Raw genomic sequence first — 18,009 nt, forward strand, 5'->3', positions numbered from 1 at the left:
TCAAACTAACCGGCGCCCTCACATGTACGCTCCCCCTAAACCGTTGTCGTAACCTCACCTGGACCCTAAACCGTCCCCGTGCCCTAACCCTAACCCTAGCACGAACCCTAACCCTAACCCTTCCCCGAAGCCTTCCCCTCACCCGTCCCCTAATCCTAACCCGTACGCTCACACTAACCCGCGCCCTCACACGTACGCTCCCCCTAAACCGTTGTCGTACCCTCACCTGGACCCTAAACCGTCCCCGTCCCCTAACCCTAACCCTAGCCCGAACCCTAACCCTAACCCTTCCCCAAAGCCTTCCCCTCACCCGTCCCCTAATCCTAACCCGTACGCTCACACTAACCTGCGCCCTCACACGTACGCTCCCCCTAAACCGTTGTCGTACCCTCACCTGGACCCTAAACCGTCCCCGTCCCCTAACCCTAACCCTAGCCCGAACCCTAACCCTAACCCTTCCCCGAAGCCTTCCCCTCACCCGTCCCCTAATCCTAACCCGTACGCTCACACTAACCCGCGCCCTCACAAGTACGCTCCGCCTAAACCGTAGTCATACCCTCACCTGGACCCTAAACCGTCCCCGTCCCCTAACTCTAACCCTAGCCCGAACCCTAACCCTAAATCTTCCCCGAACCCTTCCCCTCACCCGTCCCCTAATCCTAACCCGTACGCTCACACTAACCCGCAACCTCACACGAGCACTCCGCCTAAACCGTTGTCGTACCCTCACCTGGACCCTAAACCGTCCCCGTCCCCTAACCCTAACCCTAGCCCGAACCCTAACCCTAACCCTTCCCCGAAGCCTTCCCCTCACCCGTCCCCTAATCCTAACCCGTACGCTCACACTAACCCGCGCCCTAACACGTACGCTCCCCCTAAACCGTTGTCGTACCCTCACCTGGACCCTAAACCGTCCCCGTCCCCTAACCCTAACCCTAGCCCGAACCCTAACCCTAACCCTTCCCCGAAGCCTTCCCCTCACCCGTCCCCTAATCCTAACCCGTACGCTGACACTAACCCGCGCCCTCACACGTACGCTCCCCCTAAACCGTTGTCGTACCCTCACCTGGACCCTAAACCGTCCCCGTCCCCTAACCCTAACCCTAGCCCGAACCCTAACCCTAACCCTTCCCCGAAGCCTTCCCCTCACCCGTCCCCTAATCCTAACCCGTACGCTCACACTAACCCGCGCCCTCACACGTACGCTCCCCCTAAACCGTTGTCGTACCCTCACCTGGACCCTAAACCTTCCCCGTCCCCTAAGCCTAACCCTACACCGAACCCTAACCCTAACCCTTCCCCGAAGCCTTCCCCTCACCCGTCCCCTAATCCTAACCCGTACGCTCACACTAACCCGCACCCTCACACGTACGCTCCCCCTAAACCGTTGTCGTACCCTCACCTGGACCCTAAACCGTCCCCATGCCCTAACCCTAACCCTAGCCCGAACCCTAACCCTAATCCTTCCCAGAAGCCTTCCCCTCACCAGTCCCCTAATCCTAACACGTACGCTCACACTAACCCACGCCCTCACACTTATGCTCCCCCTAAACCGTTGTCGTACCCTCACCTCGACCCTAAACCGTCCCCGTCCCCTAACCCTAACCCTAGCCCGAACCCTAACCCTAACTCTTCCCCGAAGCCTTCCCCTCACCCGTCCCCTAATCCTAACCCGTACGCTCACACTAACCCGCGCCCTCACACGTGCGCTCCGCCTAAACCGTTGTCGTACCCTCACCTGGACCCTACACCGTCCCCGTCCCCTAACCCTAACCCTAGCCCGAACCCTAACCCTAAACCTTCCCTGAAGCCTTCCCCTCACCCGTCCCCTAATCCTAACCCGTACGCTCACACTAACCCGCGCCCTCACACGTACGCTCCCCCTAAACCGTTGTCGTACCCTCACCTGGACCCTAAACCGTCCCCGTCCCCTAACCCTAACCCTAGCCCGAACCCTAACCCTAACCCTTCCCCGAAGCCTTCCCCTCACCCGTCCCCTAATCCTAACCCGTACGCTCACACTAACCCGCGCCCTCACACGTACGCTCCCCCTAAACCGTTGTCGTACCCTCACCTGGACGCTAAACCGTCCCCGTCCCCTAACCCTAACCCTAGCCCGAACCCTAACCCTAACCCTTCCGCAAAGCCTTCCCCTCACCCGTCCCCTAATCCTAACCCGTACGCTCACACTAACCTGCGCCCTCACACGTACGCTCCCCCTAAACCGTTGTCGTACCCTCACCTGGACCCTAAACCGTCCCCTTCCCTAACCCTAACCCTAGCCCGAACCCTAAACCTAACCCTTCCCCGAAGCATTCCACTCACCCGTCCCCTAATGCTAACCCGTACGCTCACACTAACCCGCGCCCTCACACTAACCCGCGCCCTCACACGTACGCTCCCCCTAAACCGTTGTCGTACCCTCACCTGGACCCGAAACCGTCCCCGTCCCCTAACCCTAACCCTAGCCCGAACCCTAACCCTAACCCTTCCCCGAAGCCTTCCCCTCACCCGTCCCCTAATCCTAACCCGTACGCTCACACTAACCCGCGCCCTCACACGTACGCTCCCCCTAAACCGTTGTCGTACCCTCACTTGGACGCTAAACCGTCCCCGTCCCCTAACCCTAACCCTAGCCCGAACCCTAACCCTAACCCTTCCGCAAAGCCTTCCCCTCACCCGTCCCCTAATCCTAACCCGTACGCTCACACTAACCTGCGCCCTCACACGTACGCTCCCCCTAAACCGTTGTCGTACCCTCACCTGGACCCTAAACCGTCCCCGTCCCCTAACCCTAACCCTAGCCCGAACCCTAACCCTAACCCTTCCCCGAAGCCTTCCCCTCACACGTCCCATAATCCTAACCCGTACGCTCACACTAACCCGTGCCCTCACACGTACGCTCCCCCTAAACCGTTGTCGTACCCTCACCTGGACCCTAAACCGTCCCCGTCCCCTAACCCTAACCCTAGCCCGAACCCTAACACTAACCCTTCCCCGAAGCCTTCCCCTCACCCGTCCCCTAATCCTAACCCGTACGCTCACACTAACCCGCGCCCTAACACGTGCGCTCCCCCTAAACCGTTGTCGTACCCTCACCTGGACCCTAAACCGTCCCCTTCCCTAACCCTAACCCTAGCCCGAACCCTAAACCTAACCCTTCCCCGAAGCCTTCCACTCACCCGTCCCCTAATGCTAACCCGTACGCTCACACTAACCCGCGCCCTCACACGTACGCTCCCCCTAAACCGTTGTCGTAACCTCACCTGGACCCTAAACCGTCCCCGTCCCCTAACCCTAACCCTAGCCCGAACCCTAACCCTAACCCTTCCCCGAAGCCTTCCCCTCACCCGTCCCCTAATCCTAACCCGTACGCTCACACTAACCCGCGCCCTCACACGTACGCTCCCCCTAAACCGTTGTCGTACCCTCACCTGGACGCTAAACCGTCCCCGTCCCCTAACCCTAACCCTAGCCCGAACCCTAACCCTAACACTTCCGCAAAGCCTTCCCCTCACCCGTCCCCTAATCCTAACCCGTACGCTCACACTAACCTGCGCCCTCACACGTACGCTCCCCCTAAACCGTTGTCGTACCCTCACCTGGACCCTAAACCGTCCCCGTCCCCTAACCCTAACCCTAGCCCGAACCCTAACCCTAACCCTTCCCCGAAGCCTTCCCCTCACCCGTCCCCTAATCCTAACCCGTACGCTCACACTAACCCGCGCCCTCACAAGTACGCTCCGCCTAAACCGTAGTCATACCCTCACCTGGACCCTAAACCGTCCCCGTCCCCTAACTCTAACCCTAGGCCGAACCCTAACCCTAACACTTCCCCGAAGCCTTCCCCTCACCCGTCCTCTAATGCTAACCCGTAGGCTCACACTAACCCGCACCCTCACACGTACGCTCCCCCTAAACTGTTGTCGTACCCTCACCTGGACCCTAAACCGTCCCCGTCACCTAACCCTAACCCTAGCCCGAACCCTAACCCTAACCCTTCCCCGAAGCCTTCCCCTCACCCGTCCCCTAATGCTAACCCGTACGATCACACTAACCCGCGCCCTCACACGTACGCTCCCCCTAAACCGTTGTCGTACCCTCACCTGGACCCTAAACCGTCCCCGTCCCCTAACCCTAACCCTAGCCCGAACCCTAACCCTAACCCTTCCCCGAAGCCTTCCCCTCACCCGTCCCCTAATCCTAACCCGTACGCTCACACTAACCCGCGCCCTCACACGTACGCTCCCCCTAAACCGTTGTCGTACCCTCACCTGGACCCTAAACCGTCCCCGTCCCCTAACCCTAACCCTAGCCCGAACCCTAACCCTAACCCTTCCCCGAAGCCTTCCCCTCACCCGTCCCCTAATCCTAACCCGTACACTCAGACTAACCCGCGCGCTCACACGTGCGCTCCGCCTAAACCGTTGTCGTACCCTCACCTGGACCCTACACCGTCCCCGTCCCCTAACCCTAACCCTAGCCCGAACCCTAACCCTAACCTTTCCCCGAAGCCTTCCCCTCACCCGTCCCCTAATCCTAACCCGTACGCTCACACTAACCCGCACCCTCACACGTACGCTCCCCCTAAACCGTTGTCGTACCCTCACCTGGACCCTAAACCGTCCCCGTCCCCTAACCCTAACCCTAGCCCGAACCCTAATCCTAACCCTTCCCCGAAGCCTTCCCCTCACCCGTCCCCTAATCCTAACCCGTACTCTCACAGTAACCCGCGCCCTCACACGTACGCTCCCCCTAAACCGTTGTCGTACCCTCACCTGGACGCTAAACCGTCCCCGTCCCCTAATCCTAACACTAGCCCGAACCCTAACCCTAACCCTTGCCCGAAGCCTTCCCCTCACCCGTCCCCTAATCCTAACCCGTACGCTCACACTAACCCGCGCCCTCACACGTGCCCTCCGCCTAAACCGTTGTCGTACCCTCACCTGGACCCTACACCGTCCCCGTCCCCTAACCCTAACCCTACCCTGAACCCTAACCCTAACCCTTCCTCGAAGCCTTCCCCTCACCCGTCCCCTAATCCTAAACCGTACGCTCACACTAACCCGCGCCCTCACACGTACGCTCCCCCTAAACCGTTGTCGTACACTCACCTGGACCCTAAACCGTCCCCGTCCCCTAACCCTAACCCTAGCCCGAACCCTAACCCTAACCCTTCCCCGAAGCCTTCCCCTCACACGTCCCCTAATCCTAATCCGTACGCTCACACTAACCCGCGCACTCACACGTACGCTCCCACTAAACCGTTGTCATACCCTCATCTGGACCCTAAACCGTCCCCGTCCCCTAACCCTAACCCTAGCCCGAACCCTAACCCTAACCCTTCCCCGAAGCCTTCCCCTCACCCGTCCCCTAATCCTAACACGTACGCTCACACTAACCCGCGCCCTCACACGTGCGCTCCGCCTAAACCGTTGTCGTACCCTCACCTGGACCCTAAATGTCCCCGTCACCTAACCCTAACCCTAACCCTAGCCCGAACCCTAAACCTAACCCTTCCCCGAAGCCTTCCCCTCACCCGTCCCCTAATCCTAACCCGTACGCTCACACTAACCCGCGCCCTCACACGTACGCTCCCCCTAAACCGTTGTCGTACCCTCACCTGGACCCTAAACCGTCCCCGTCCCCTAACCCTAACCCTAGCCCGAACCCTAACCCTAACCCATCACCAAAGCCTTCCCCTCACCCGTCCCCTAATCCTAACGCGTACGCTCACACTAACCCGCGCCCTCACACGTACGCTCCCCCTAAACCGTTGTCGTACCCTCACCTGGACCATAAATCGTCCCCGTCCCCTAACCCTAACCCTAGCCCGAACCCTAACCCTAACCCTTCCCAGAAGCCTTCCCCTCACCCGTCCCCTAATCCTAACCCGTACGCTCACACTAACCCGCGCCCTCACAAGTACGCTCCGCCGAAACCGTTGTAGTACACTCACCTGGACCCTAAACCGTCCCCGTCCCCTAACCCTAACCCTAGCCCGAACCCTAACCCTAACCCTTCCCCGAAGCCTTCCCCTCACCCGTCCCCTAATCCTAACACGTACGCTCACACTAACCCGCACCCTCACACGTACGCTCCCCCTAAACCGTTGTCATACCCTCACCTGGACCCTAAACCGTCCCCATGCCCTAACCCTAACCCTAGCCCGAACCCTAACCCTAACTCTTCCCAGAAGCCTTCCCCTCACCAGTCCCCTAATCCTAACACGTACGCTCACACTAACCCACGCCCTCACACTTATGCTCCCCCTAAACCGTTGTACCCTCACCTGGACCCTAAACCGTCCCCGTCCCCTAACCCTAACCCTAGCCCGAACCCTAACCCTAACGCTTCCCCGAAGTCTTCCCCTCAACCGTCCCCTAATCCTAACCCGTACGCTCACACTAACCCGCGCCCTCACACGTACGCTCCCCCTAAACCGTTGTCGTACCCTCACCTGGACCCTAAACCGTCCCCGTCCCCTAACCCTTACCCTAGCCCGAACCCTAACCCTAACCCTTCCCCGAAGCCTTCCCCTCACCCGTCCCCTAATCCTAACCCGTACGCTCACACTAACCCGCGCCCTCACAAGTACGCTCCGCCGAAACCGTTGTCGTACACTCACCTGGACCCTAAACCGTCCCCGTCCCCTAACCCTAACCCTAGCCTGAACCCTAACCCTAACCCTTCCCCGAAGCCTTCCCCTCACCCGTCCCCTAATCCTAACCCGTACGCTCACACTAACCCGCGCCCTCACAAGTACGCTCCGCTGAAACCGTTGTCGTACACTCACCTGGACCCTAAACCGTCCCCGTCCCCTAACCCTAATCCTAGCCCGAACCCTAACCCTAACCCTTCCCCGAAGCCTTCCCCTCACCCGTCCCCTAATCCTAACCCGTACGCGCACACTAACCCGCGCCCTCACATGTACGCTCCCCCTAAACCGTTGTCGTACCCTCACCTGGACCCTAAACCGTCCCCATGCCCTAACCCTAGCCCTAGCCCGAACCCTAACCCTAACCCTTCCCAGAAGCCTTCCCCTCACCCGTCCCCTAATCCTAATCCGTACGCTCACACTAACCCGCGCCCTCACACTTATGCTCCCCCTAAACCGTTGTCGTGCCCTCACCTGGACCCTAAACCGTCCCCGTCCCCTAACCCTAACCCTAGCCCGAACCCTAACCCTAACTCTTCCCCGAAGCCTTCCCCTCACCCGTCCCCTAATCCTAACCCGTACGCTCACACTAACCCGCGCCCTCACACGTGCGCTCCGCCTAAACCGTTGTCGTACCCTCACCTGGACCCTACACCGTCCCCGTCCCCTAACCCTAACCCTAGCCCGAACCCTAACCCTAAACCTTCCCCGAAGCCTTCTCCTCACCCGTCCCCTAATCCTAACCCGTACGCTCACACTAACCCGCGCCCTCACACGTACGCTCCCCCTAAACCGTTGTCGTACCCTCACCTGGACCCTAAACCGTCCCCGTCCCCTAACCCTAACCCTAGCCCGAACCCTAACCCTAACCCTTCCCCGAAGCCTTCCCCTCACCCGTCCCCTAATCCTAACCCATACGCTCACACTAACCCGCGCCCTCACACGTATGCTCCCCCTAAACCGTTGTCGTACCCTCACCTGGACCCTAAACCGTCCCCGTCCCCTAACCCTAACCCTAGCCCGAACCCTAACCCTAACCCTTCCCCGAAGCCTTCCCCTCACCCGTCCCCTAATCCTAACCCGTACGCTCACACTAACCCGCGCCCCCACACGTGCGCTCCCCCTAAACCGTTGTCGTACCCTCACCTGGACCCTAAACCATCCCCTTCCCTAACCCTAACCCTAGCCCGAACCCTAAACCTAACCCTTCCCCGACCCTTCCACTCACCCGTCCCCTAATGCTAACCCGTACGCTCACACTAACCCGCGCCCTCACACGTACGCTCCCCCTAAACCGTTGTCGTACCCTCACCTGGACCCGAAACCGTCCCCGTCCCCTAACCCTAAACCTAGCCCAAACCCTAACCTTAACCCTTCCCCGAAGCCTTCCCCTCACCCGTCCCCTAATCCTAACCCGTACGCTCAAACTCACCCGCGCCCTCACATGTACGCTCCCCCTAAACCGTTGTCGTAACCTCACCTGGACCCTAAACCGTCCCCGTCCCCTAACCCTAACCCTAGCCCGAACCCTAACCCTAACCCTTCCCCGAAGCCTTCCCCTCACCCGTCCCCTAATCCTAACCCGTACGCTCACACTAACCCGCGCCCTCACACGTACGCTCCCCCTAAACCGTTGTCGTACCCTCACCTGGACCCTAAACCGTCCCCGTCCCCTAACCCTAACCCTAGCCCGAACCCTAACCCTAACCCTTCCCCAAAGCCTTCCCCTCACCCGTCCCCTAATCCTAACCCGTACGCCCACACTAACCTGCGCCCTCACACGTACGCTCCCCCTAAACCGTTGTCGTACCCTCACCTGGACCCTAAACCGTCCCCGTCCCCTAACCCTAACCCTAGCCCGAACCCTAACCCTAACCCTTCCCCGAAGCCTTCCCCTCACCTGTCCCCTAATCCTAACCCGTATGCTCACACTAACCCGCGCCCTCACAAGTACGCTCCGCCTAAACCGTAGTCATACCCTCACCTGGACCCTAAACCGTCCCCGTCCCCTAACTCTAACCCTAGCCCGAACCCTAACCCTAAATCTTCCCCGAAGCCTTCCCCTCACCCGTCCCCTAATCCTAACCCGTACGCTCACACTAACCCGCAACCTCACACGTGCACACCGCCTAAACCGTTGTCGTACCCTCACCTGGACCCTAAACCGTCCCCGTCCCCTAACCCTAACCCTAGCCCGAACCCTAACCCTAACCCTTCCCCGAAGCCTTCCCCTCACCCGTCCCCTAATCCTAACCCGTACGCTCACACTAACCCGTGCCCTCACACGTACGCTCCCCCTAAACCGTTGTCGTACCCTCACCTGGACCCTAAACTGTCCCCGTCCCCTAACCCTAACCCTAGCCCGAACCCTAACCCTAACCCTTACCCGAAGCCTTCCCCTCACCCGTCCCCTAATCCTAACCCGTACGCTGACACTAACCCGCGCCCTCACACGTACGCTCCCCCTAAACCGTTGTCGTACCCTCACCTGGACCCTAAACCGTCCCCGTCCCCTAACCCTAACCCTAGCCCGAACCCTAACCCTAACCCTTCCCGAAGCCTTCCCCTCACCCGTCCCCTAATCCTAACCCGTACGCTCACACTAACCCGCGCCCTCACACGTACGCTCCCCCTAAACCGTTGTCGTACCCTCACCTGGACCCTAAACCTTCCCCGTCCCCTAAGCCTAACCCTACACCGAACCCTAACCCTAACCCTTCCCCGAAGCCTTCCCCTCACCCGTCCCCTAATCCTAACACGTACGCTCACACTAACCCGCGCCCTCACACATACGCTCCCCCTAAACCGTTGTCGTACCCTCACCTGGACCCTAAACCGTCCCCGTCCCCTAACCCTAACCCTAGCCCGAACCCTAAACCTAACCCTTCCCCGAAGCCTTCCCCTCACCCGTCCCCTAATCCTAACCCGTACGCTCACACTAACCCGCGCCCTCACACGTACGCTCCCCCTAAACCGTTGTCGTACCCTCACCTGGACCCTAAACCGTCCCCGTCCCCTAACCCTAACCCTAGCCCGAACCCTAACCCTAACCCATCACCAAAGCCTTCCCCTCACCCGTCCCCTAATCCTAACGCGTACGCTCACACTAACCCGCGCCCTCACACGTACGCTCCCCGTAAACCGTTGTCGTACCCTCACCTGGACCCTAAATCGTCCCCGTCCCCTAACCCTAACCCTAGCCCGAACCCTAACACTAACCCTTCCCCGAAGCCTTCCCCTCACCCGTCCCCTAATCCTAACCCGTACGCTCACACTAAACTGCGCCCTCACAAGTACGCTCCGCCGAAACCGTTGTAGTACACTCACCTGGACCCTAAACCGTCCCCGGCCCCTAACCCTAACCCTAGCCCGAACCCTAACCCTAACCCTTCCCAGAAGCCTTCCCCTCACCCGTCCCCTAATCCTAACACGTACGCTCACACTAACCCACGCCCTCACACTTATGCTCCCCCTAAACCGTTGTCGTACCCTCACCTGGACCCTAAACCGTCCCCGTCCCCTAACCCTAACCCTAGCCCGAACCCTAACCCTAACGCTTCCCCGAAGTCTTCCCCTCAACCGTCCCCTAATCCTAACCCGTACGCTCACACTAACCCGCGCCCTCACACGTACGCTCCCCCTAAACCGTTGTCGTACCCTCACCTGGACTCTAAACCGTCCCCGTCCCCTAACCCTTACCCTAGCCCGAACCCTAACCCTAACCCTTCCCCGAAGCCTTCCCCTCACCCGTCCCCTAATCCTAACCCGTACGCTCACACTAACCCGCGCCCTCACAAGTACGCTCCGCCGAAACCGTTGTCGTACACTCACCTGGACCCTAAACCGTCCCCGTCCCCTAACCCTAACCCTAGCCCAAACCCTAACCCTAACCCTTCCCCGAAGCCTTCCCCTCACCCGTCCCCTAATCCTAACCCGTACGCTCACACTAACCCGCGCCCTCACAAGTACGCTCCCCTGAAACCGTTGTCGTACACTCACCTGGACCCTAAACCGTCCCCGTCCCCTAACCCTAACCCTAGCCCGAACCCTAACCCTAACCCTTCCCCAAAGCCTTCCCCTCACCCGTCCCCTAATCCTAACCCGTACGCTCACACTAACCCGCGCCCTCACACGTACGCTCCCCCTAAACCGTTGTCGTACCCTCACCTGGACCCTAAACCGTCCCCGTCCCCTAACCCTAACCCTAGCCCGAACCCTAACCCTAACCCTTCCCCGAAGCCTTCCCCTCACCCGTTCCCTAATACTAACCCGTACGCTCACACTAACCCGCGCCCTCACACGTGCGCTCCCCCTAAACCGTTGTCGTACACTCACCTGGACCCTAAACCGTCGCGTCCCCTAACCCTAACCCTAGCCCGAACCCTAACCCTAACCCTTCCCCGAAGCCTTCCCCTCACCCGTCCCCTAATCCTAACCCGTACTCTCACACTAACCCGCGCCCTCACACGTATGCTCCCCCTAAACCGTTGTCGTACCCTCACCTGGACCCTAAACCGTCCCCGTCCCCTAACCCTAACCCTAGCCCGAACTCTAACACTAACGCTTCCCCGAAGCCTTCCCCTCAACCGTCCCCTAATCCTAACCCGTACGCTCACACTAACCCGCGCCCTCACACGTACGCTCCCCCTAAACCGTTGTCGTACCCTCACCTGGACCCTAAACCGTCCCCGTCCCCTAACCCTAACCCTAGCCCGAACCCTAACCCTAACCCTTCCCCGAAGCCTTCCCCTCACCCGTCCCCTAATCCTAACCCGTATGCTCACACTAACCCGCGCCCTCACACGTACGCTCCCCCTAAACCGTTGTCGTACCCTCACCTGGACCCTAAACCGTCCCCGTCCCCTAACCCTAACCCTAGCCCGAACCCTAACCCTAACCCTTCCCCGAAGCCTTCCCCTCACCCGTCCCCTAATACTAACCCGTACGCTCACACTGACCAGCGCCCTCACACGTGCGCTCCGCCTAAACCGTTGCCGTACCCTCACCTGGACCCTAAAGCGTCCCCATCCCCTAAACCTAACCCTAGCCCGATCCCTAACCCAAACCCTTCCCCGAAGCCTTCCCCTCACCCGTCCCCTAATCCTAACCCGTACTCTCACACTAACCCACGCCCTCACACGTACGCTCCCCCTAAACCGTTGTCGTACCCTCACCTGGACCCTAAACCGTCCCCGTCCCCTAACCCTAACCCTAGCCCAAACCCTAACCCTAACCCTTCCCCGAAGCCTTCCCCTCACCCGTCCCCTAATCCTAACCCGTACGCTCACACTAACCCGCGCCCTCACACGTACGTTCCCCCTAAACCGTTGTCGTACACTCACCTGGACCCTAAACCGTCCCCGTCACCTAACCCTAACACTAACCCTAGCCCGAACCCTAACCCTAACCCTTCCCCAAAGCCTTCCCCTCACCCGTCCCCTAATCCTAACCCGTACGCTCACACTAACCCGCAACCTCACACGTGCGCTCCGCTGAAACCGTTGTCGTACCCTCACCTGGACCCTAAACCGTCCCTGTCCCCTAACCCTAACCCTAGCCCGAACCCTAACCCTAACCCTTCCCCGAAGCCTTCCCCTCACCCGTCCCCTAATCCTAACCCGTACGCTCACACTAACCCGCGCCCTCACACGTACGCTCCCCCTAAACCGTTGTCGTACCCTCACCTGGACCCTAAACCGTTCCCGTCCCCTAACCCTAACCCTAGCCCGAACCCTAACCCTAAGCCTTCCCCGAAGCCTTCCCCTCACCCGTCCCCTAATCCTAAACTGTACGCTCACACTAACCCGCGCCCTCACACGTATGCTCCCCCTAAACCGTTGTCGTACCCTCACCTGAACCCTAAACCGTCCCCGTCCCCTAACCCTAACCCTAGCCCGAACCCTAACCCTAACCCTTCCCCGAAGCCTTCCCCTCACCCGTCCCCTAATCCTAAACCGTATGCTCACACTAACCCGCGCCCTCACACGTACGCTCCCCCTAAACCGTTGTCGTACCCTCACCTGGACCCTAAACCGTCCCCGTCCCCTAAGCCTAACCCTACCCCGAACCCTAACCCTAACCCTTCCCCGAAGCCTTCCCCTCACCCGTTCCCTAATGCTAACACGTACGCTCACACTAACCCGCGCCCTCACACGTACGCTCCCCCTAAACCGTTGTCGTACCCTCACCTGGACCCTAAACCGTCCCCGTCCCCTAACCCTAACCCTAGCCCGAACCCTAACCCTAACTCTTCCCCGAAGCCTTCCCCTCACCCGTCCCCTAATCCTAACCCGTACGCTCACACTAACCCGCGCCCTCACACGTGCGCTCCGCCTAAACCGTTGTCGTACCCTCACCTGGACCCTACACCGTCCCCGTCCCCTAACCCTAACCCTAGCCCGAACCCTAACCCAAAACCTTCCCCGAAGCCTTCCCCTCAACCGTCCCCTAATCCTAACCCGTACGCTCACACTAACCCGCGCCCTCACACATACGCTCCCCCTAAACCGTTGTCGTACCCTCACCTGGACCCTAAACCGTCCCCGTCCCCTAACCCTAACCCTAGCCCGAACCCTAACCCTAACCCTTCCCCGAAGCCTTCCCCTCACCCGTCCCCTAATCCTAACCCGTACGCTCACACTAACCCGCGCCCTCACACCTACGCTCCCCCTAAACCGTTGTCGTACCCTCACCTGGACCCTAAACCGTCCCCGTCCCCTAACCCTAACCCTAGCCCGAACCCTAACCCTAACCCTTCCCCGAAGCCTTCCCCTCACCCGTCCCCTAATCCTAACCCGTACGCTCACACTAACCCGCGCCCTCACACGTGCGCTCCCCCTAAACCGTTGTCGTACCCTCACCTGGACCCTAAACCGTCCCCTTCCCTAACCCTAACCCTAGCCCGAACCCTAAACCTAACCCTTCCCCAAAGCCTTCCCCTCACCCGTCCCCTAATGCTAACCCGTACGCTCACACTAACCCGCGCCCTCACACGTACGCTCCCCCTAAACCGTTGTCGTACCCTCACCTGGACCCGAAACCGTCCCCGTCCCCTAACCCTAACCCTAGCCCGAACCCTAACCCTAACCCTTCCCCGAAGCCTTCCACTCACCCGTCCCCTAATCCTAACCCGTACGCTCAAACTAACCCGCGCCCTCACATGTACGCTCCCCCTAAACCGTTGTCGTAACCTCACCTGGACCCTAAACCGTCCCCGTCCCCTAACCCTAACCCTAGCCCGAACCCTAACCCTAACCCTTCCCCGAAGCCTTCCCCTCACCCGTCCCCTAATCCTAACCCGTACGCTCACACTAACCCGCGCCCTCACACGTACGCTCCCCCTAAACCGTTGTCGTACCCTCACCTGGACCCTAAACCGTCCCCGTCCCCTAACCCTAACCCTAGCCCGAACTCTAACACTAACGCTTCCCCGAAGCCTTCCCCTCAACCGTCCCCTAATCCTAACCCGTACGCTCACAATAACCCGCGCCCTCACACGTACGCTCCCCCTAAACCGTTGTCGTACCCTCACCTGGACCCTAAACCGTCCCCGTCCCCTAACCCTAACCCTAGCCCGAACCCTAACCCTAACCCTTCCCCGAAGCCTTCCCCTCACCCGTCCCCTAATCCTAACCCGTATGCTCACACTAACCCGCGCCCTCACACATACGCTCCCCCTAAACCGTTGTCGTACCCTCACCTGGACCCTAAACCGTCCCCGTCCCCTAACCCTAACCCTAGCCCGAACCCTAACCCTAACCCTTCCCCGAAGCCTTCCCCTCACCCGTCCCCTAATACTAACCCGTACGCTCACACTGACCAGTGCCCTCACACGTGCGCTCCGCCTAAACCGTTGCCGTACCCTCACCTGGACCCTAAAGCGTCCCCATCCCCTAAACCTAACCCTAGCCCGAACCCTAACCCTAACCCTTCCCCGAAGCCTTCCCCTCACCCGTCCCCTAATCCTAACCCGTACTCTCACACTAACCCACGCCCTCACACGTACGCTCCCCCTAAACCGTTGTCGTACCCTCACCTGGACCCTAAACCGTCCCCGTCCCCTAACCCTAACCCTAGCCCGAACCCTAACCCTAACCGTTCCCCGAAGCCTTCCCCTCACCCGTCCCCTAATCCTAACCCGTACGCTCACACTAACCCGCGCCCTCACACGTACGTTCCCCCTAAACCGTTGTCGTACCCTCACCTGGACCCTAAACCGTCCCCGTCACCTAACCCTAACCCTAACCCTAGCCCGAACCCTAACCCTAACCCTTCCCCAAAGCCTTCCCCTCACCCGTCCCCTAATCCTAACCCGTACGCTCACACTAACCCGCAACCTCACACGTGCGCTCCGCTGAAACCGTTGTCGTACCCTCACCTGGACCCTAAACCGTCCCTGTCCCCTAACCCTAACCCTAGCCCGAACCCTAACCCTAACCCTTCCCCGAAGCCTTCCCCTCACCCGTCCCCTAATCCTAACCCGTACGCTCACACTAACCTGCGCCCTCACAAGTACGCTCCGCCGAAACCGTTGTAGTACACTCACCTGGACCCTAAACCGTCCCCGGCCCCTAACCCTAACCCTAGCCTGAACCCTAACCCTAACCCTTCCCAGAAGCCTTCCCCTCACCCGTCCCCTAATCCTAACACGTACGCTCACACTAACCCACGCCCTCACACTTATGCTCCCCCTAAACCGTTGTCGTACCCTCACCTGGACCCTAAACCGTCCCCTTCCCCTAACCCTAACCCTAGCCCGAACCCTAACCCTAACGCTTCCCCGAAGTCTTCCCCTCAACCGTCCCCTAATCCTAACCCGTACACTCACACTAACCCGCGCCCTCACACGTACGCTCCCCCTAAACCGTTGTCGTACCCTCACCTGGACTCTAAACCGTCCCCGTCCCCTAACCCTTACCCTAGCCCGAACCCTAACCCTAACCCTTCCCCGAAGCCTTCCCCTCACCCGTCCCCTAATCCTAACCCGTACGCTCACACTAACCCGCGCCCTCACAAGTACGCTCCGCCGAAACCGTTGTCGTACACTCACCTGGACCCTAAACCGTCCCCGTCCCCTAACCCTAACCCTAGCCCGAACCCTAACCCTAACCCTTCCCCGAAGCCTTCCCCTCACCCGTCCCCTAATCCTAACCCGTACGCTCACACTAACCCGCGCCCTCACAAGTACGCTCCCCTGAAACCGTTGTCGTACAATCACCTGGACCCTAAACCGTCCCCGTCCCCTAACCCTAACCCTAGCCCGAACCCTAACCCTAACCCTTCCCCGAAGCCTTCCCCTCACCCGTCCCCTAATCCTAACCCGTACGCGCACACTAACCCGCGCCCTCACATGTACGCTCCCCCTTAACCGTTGTCGTACCCTCACCTGGACCCTAAACCGTCCCCATGCCCTAACCCTAGCCCTAGCCCGAACCCTAACCCTAACACTTCCCAGAAGCCTTCCCCTCACCCGTCCCCTAATCCTAACCCGTACGCTCACACTAACCCACGCCCTCACATGTACGCTCCCCCTAAACCGTTGTCGTACCCTCACCTGGACCCTAAACCGTCCCCGTCCCCTAACCCTAACCCTAGCCCGAACCCTAACCCTAACCCTTCCCCAAAGCCTTCCCCTCACCCGTCCCCTAATCCTAACCCGTATGCTCACACTAACCCACGACCTCACACATACGCTCCGCCTAAACCGTTGTCGTACCCTCACCTGGACCCTAAACCGTCCCCGTCCCCTAACCCTAACCCTAGCCCGAACCCTAACACTAACGCTTCCCCGAAGCCTTCCCCTCAACCGTCCCCTAATCCTAACCCGTACGCTCACACTAACCCGCGCCCTCACACGTACGCTCCCCCTAAACCGTTGTCGTACCCTCACCTGGACCCTAAACCGTCCCCGTCCCCTAACCCTAACCCTAGCCCGAACCCTAACCCTAACCCTTCCCCGAAGCCTTCCCCTCACCCGTCCCCTAATCCTAACCCGTACTCTCACACTAACCCGCGCCCTCACAAGTACGCTCCCCCTAAACCGTTGTCGTACCCTCACCTGGACCCTAAACCGTCCCCGTCCCCTAACCCTAACCCTAGCCCGAACCCTAACCCTAACCCTTCCCCGAAGCCTTCCCCTCACTCGTCCCCTAATCCTAACCCGTATGCTCACACTAACCCGCGTCCTCACACGTACGCTCCCCCTAAACCGTTGTCGTACCCTCACCTGGACCCTAAACCGTCCCTGTCCCCTAACCCTAACCCTAGCCCGAACCCTAACCCTAACCCTTCCCCGAAGCCTTCCCCTCACCCGTCCCCTAATCCTAACCCGTACGCTCACACTAACCCACGCCCTCACACGTACGCTCCCCCTAAACCGTTGTCATACCCTCACCTGGACCCTAAACCGTCCCCGTCCCCTAACCCTAACCCTAGCCCAAACCCTAACCCTAACCCTTCCCCGAAGCCTTCCCCTCACCCGTCCCCTAATCCTAACCCGTACGCTCACACTAACACGCGCCCTCACACGTACGCTCCCCCTAAACCGTTGTCGTACCCTCACCTGGACCCTAAACCGTCCCCGTCCCCTAACCCTAACCCTAGCCCGAACCCTAACCCTAACCCTTCCCCGAAGCCTTCCCCTCACCCGTTCCCTAATACTAACCCGGACGCTCACACTAACCCGCGCCCTCACACGTGCGCTCCCCCTAAACCGTTGTCGTACACTCACCTGGACCCTAAACCGTCCCCGTCCCCTAACCCTAACCCTAGCCCGAACCCTAACCCTAACCCTTCCCCGAAGCCTTCCCCTCACCCGTCCCCTAATCCTAACCCGTACTCTCACACTAACCCGCGCCCTCACACGTATGCTCCCCCTAAACCGTTGTCGTACCCTCACCTGGACCCTAAACCGTCCCCGTCCCCTAACCCTAACCCTAGCCCGAACTCTAACACTAACGCTTCCCCGAAGCCTTCCCCTCAACCGTCCCCTAATCCTAACCCGTACGCTCACACTAACCCGCGCCCTCACACGTACGCTCCCCCTAAACCGTTGTCGTACCCTCACCTGGACCCTAAACCGTCCCCGTCCCCTAACCCTAACCCTAGCCCGAACCCTAACCCTAACCCTTCCCCGAAGCCTTCCCCTCACCCGTCCCCTAATCCTAACCCGTATGCTCACACTAACCCGCGCCCTCACACGTACGCTCCCCCTAAACCGTTGTCGTACCCTCACCTGGACCCTAAACCGTCCCCGTCCCCTAACCCTAACCCTAGCCCGAACCCTAACCCTAACCCTTCCCCGAAGCCTTCCCCTCACCCGTCCCCTAATACTAACCCGTACGCTCACACTG

The sequence above is a fragment of the Leucopleurus acutus genome (assembly GCF_964270905.1).
Source record: "Leucopleurus acutus genome assembly, chromosome: 13".
Taxonomy (NCBI): Eukaryota; Metazoa; Chordata; class Mammalia; order Artiodactyla; family Delphinidae; genus Leucopleurus; species Leucopleurus acutus.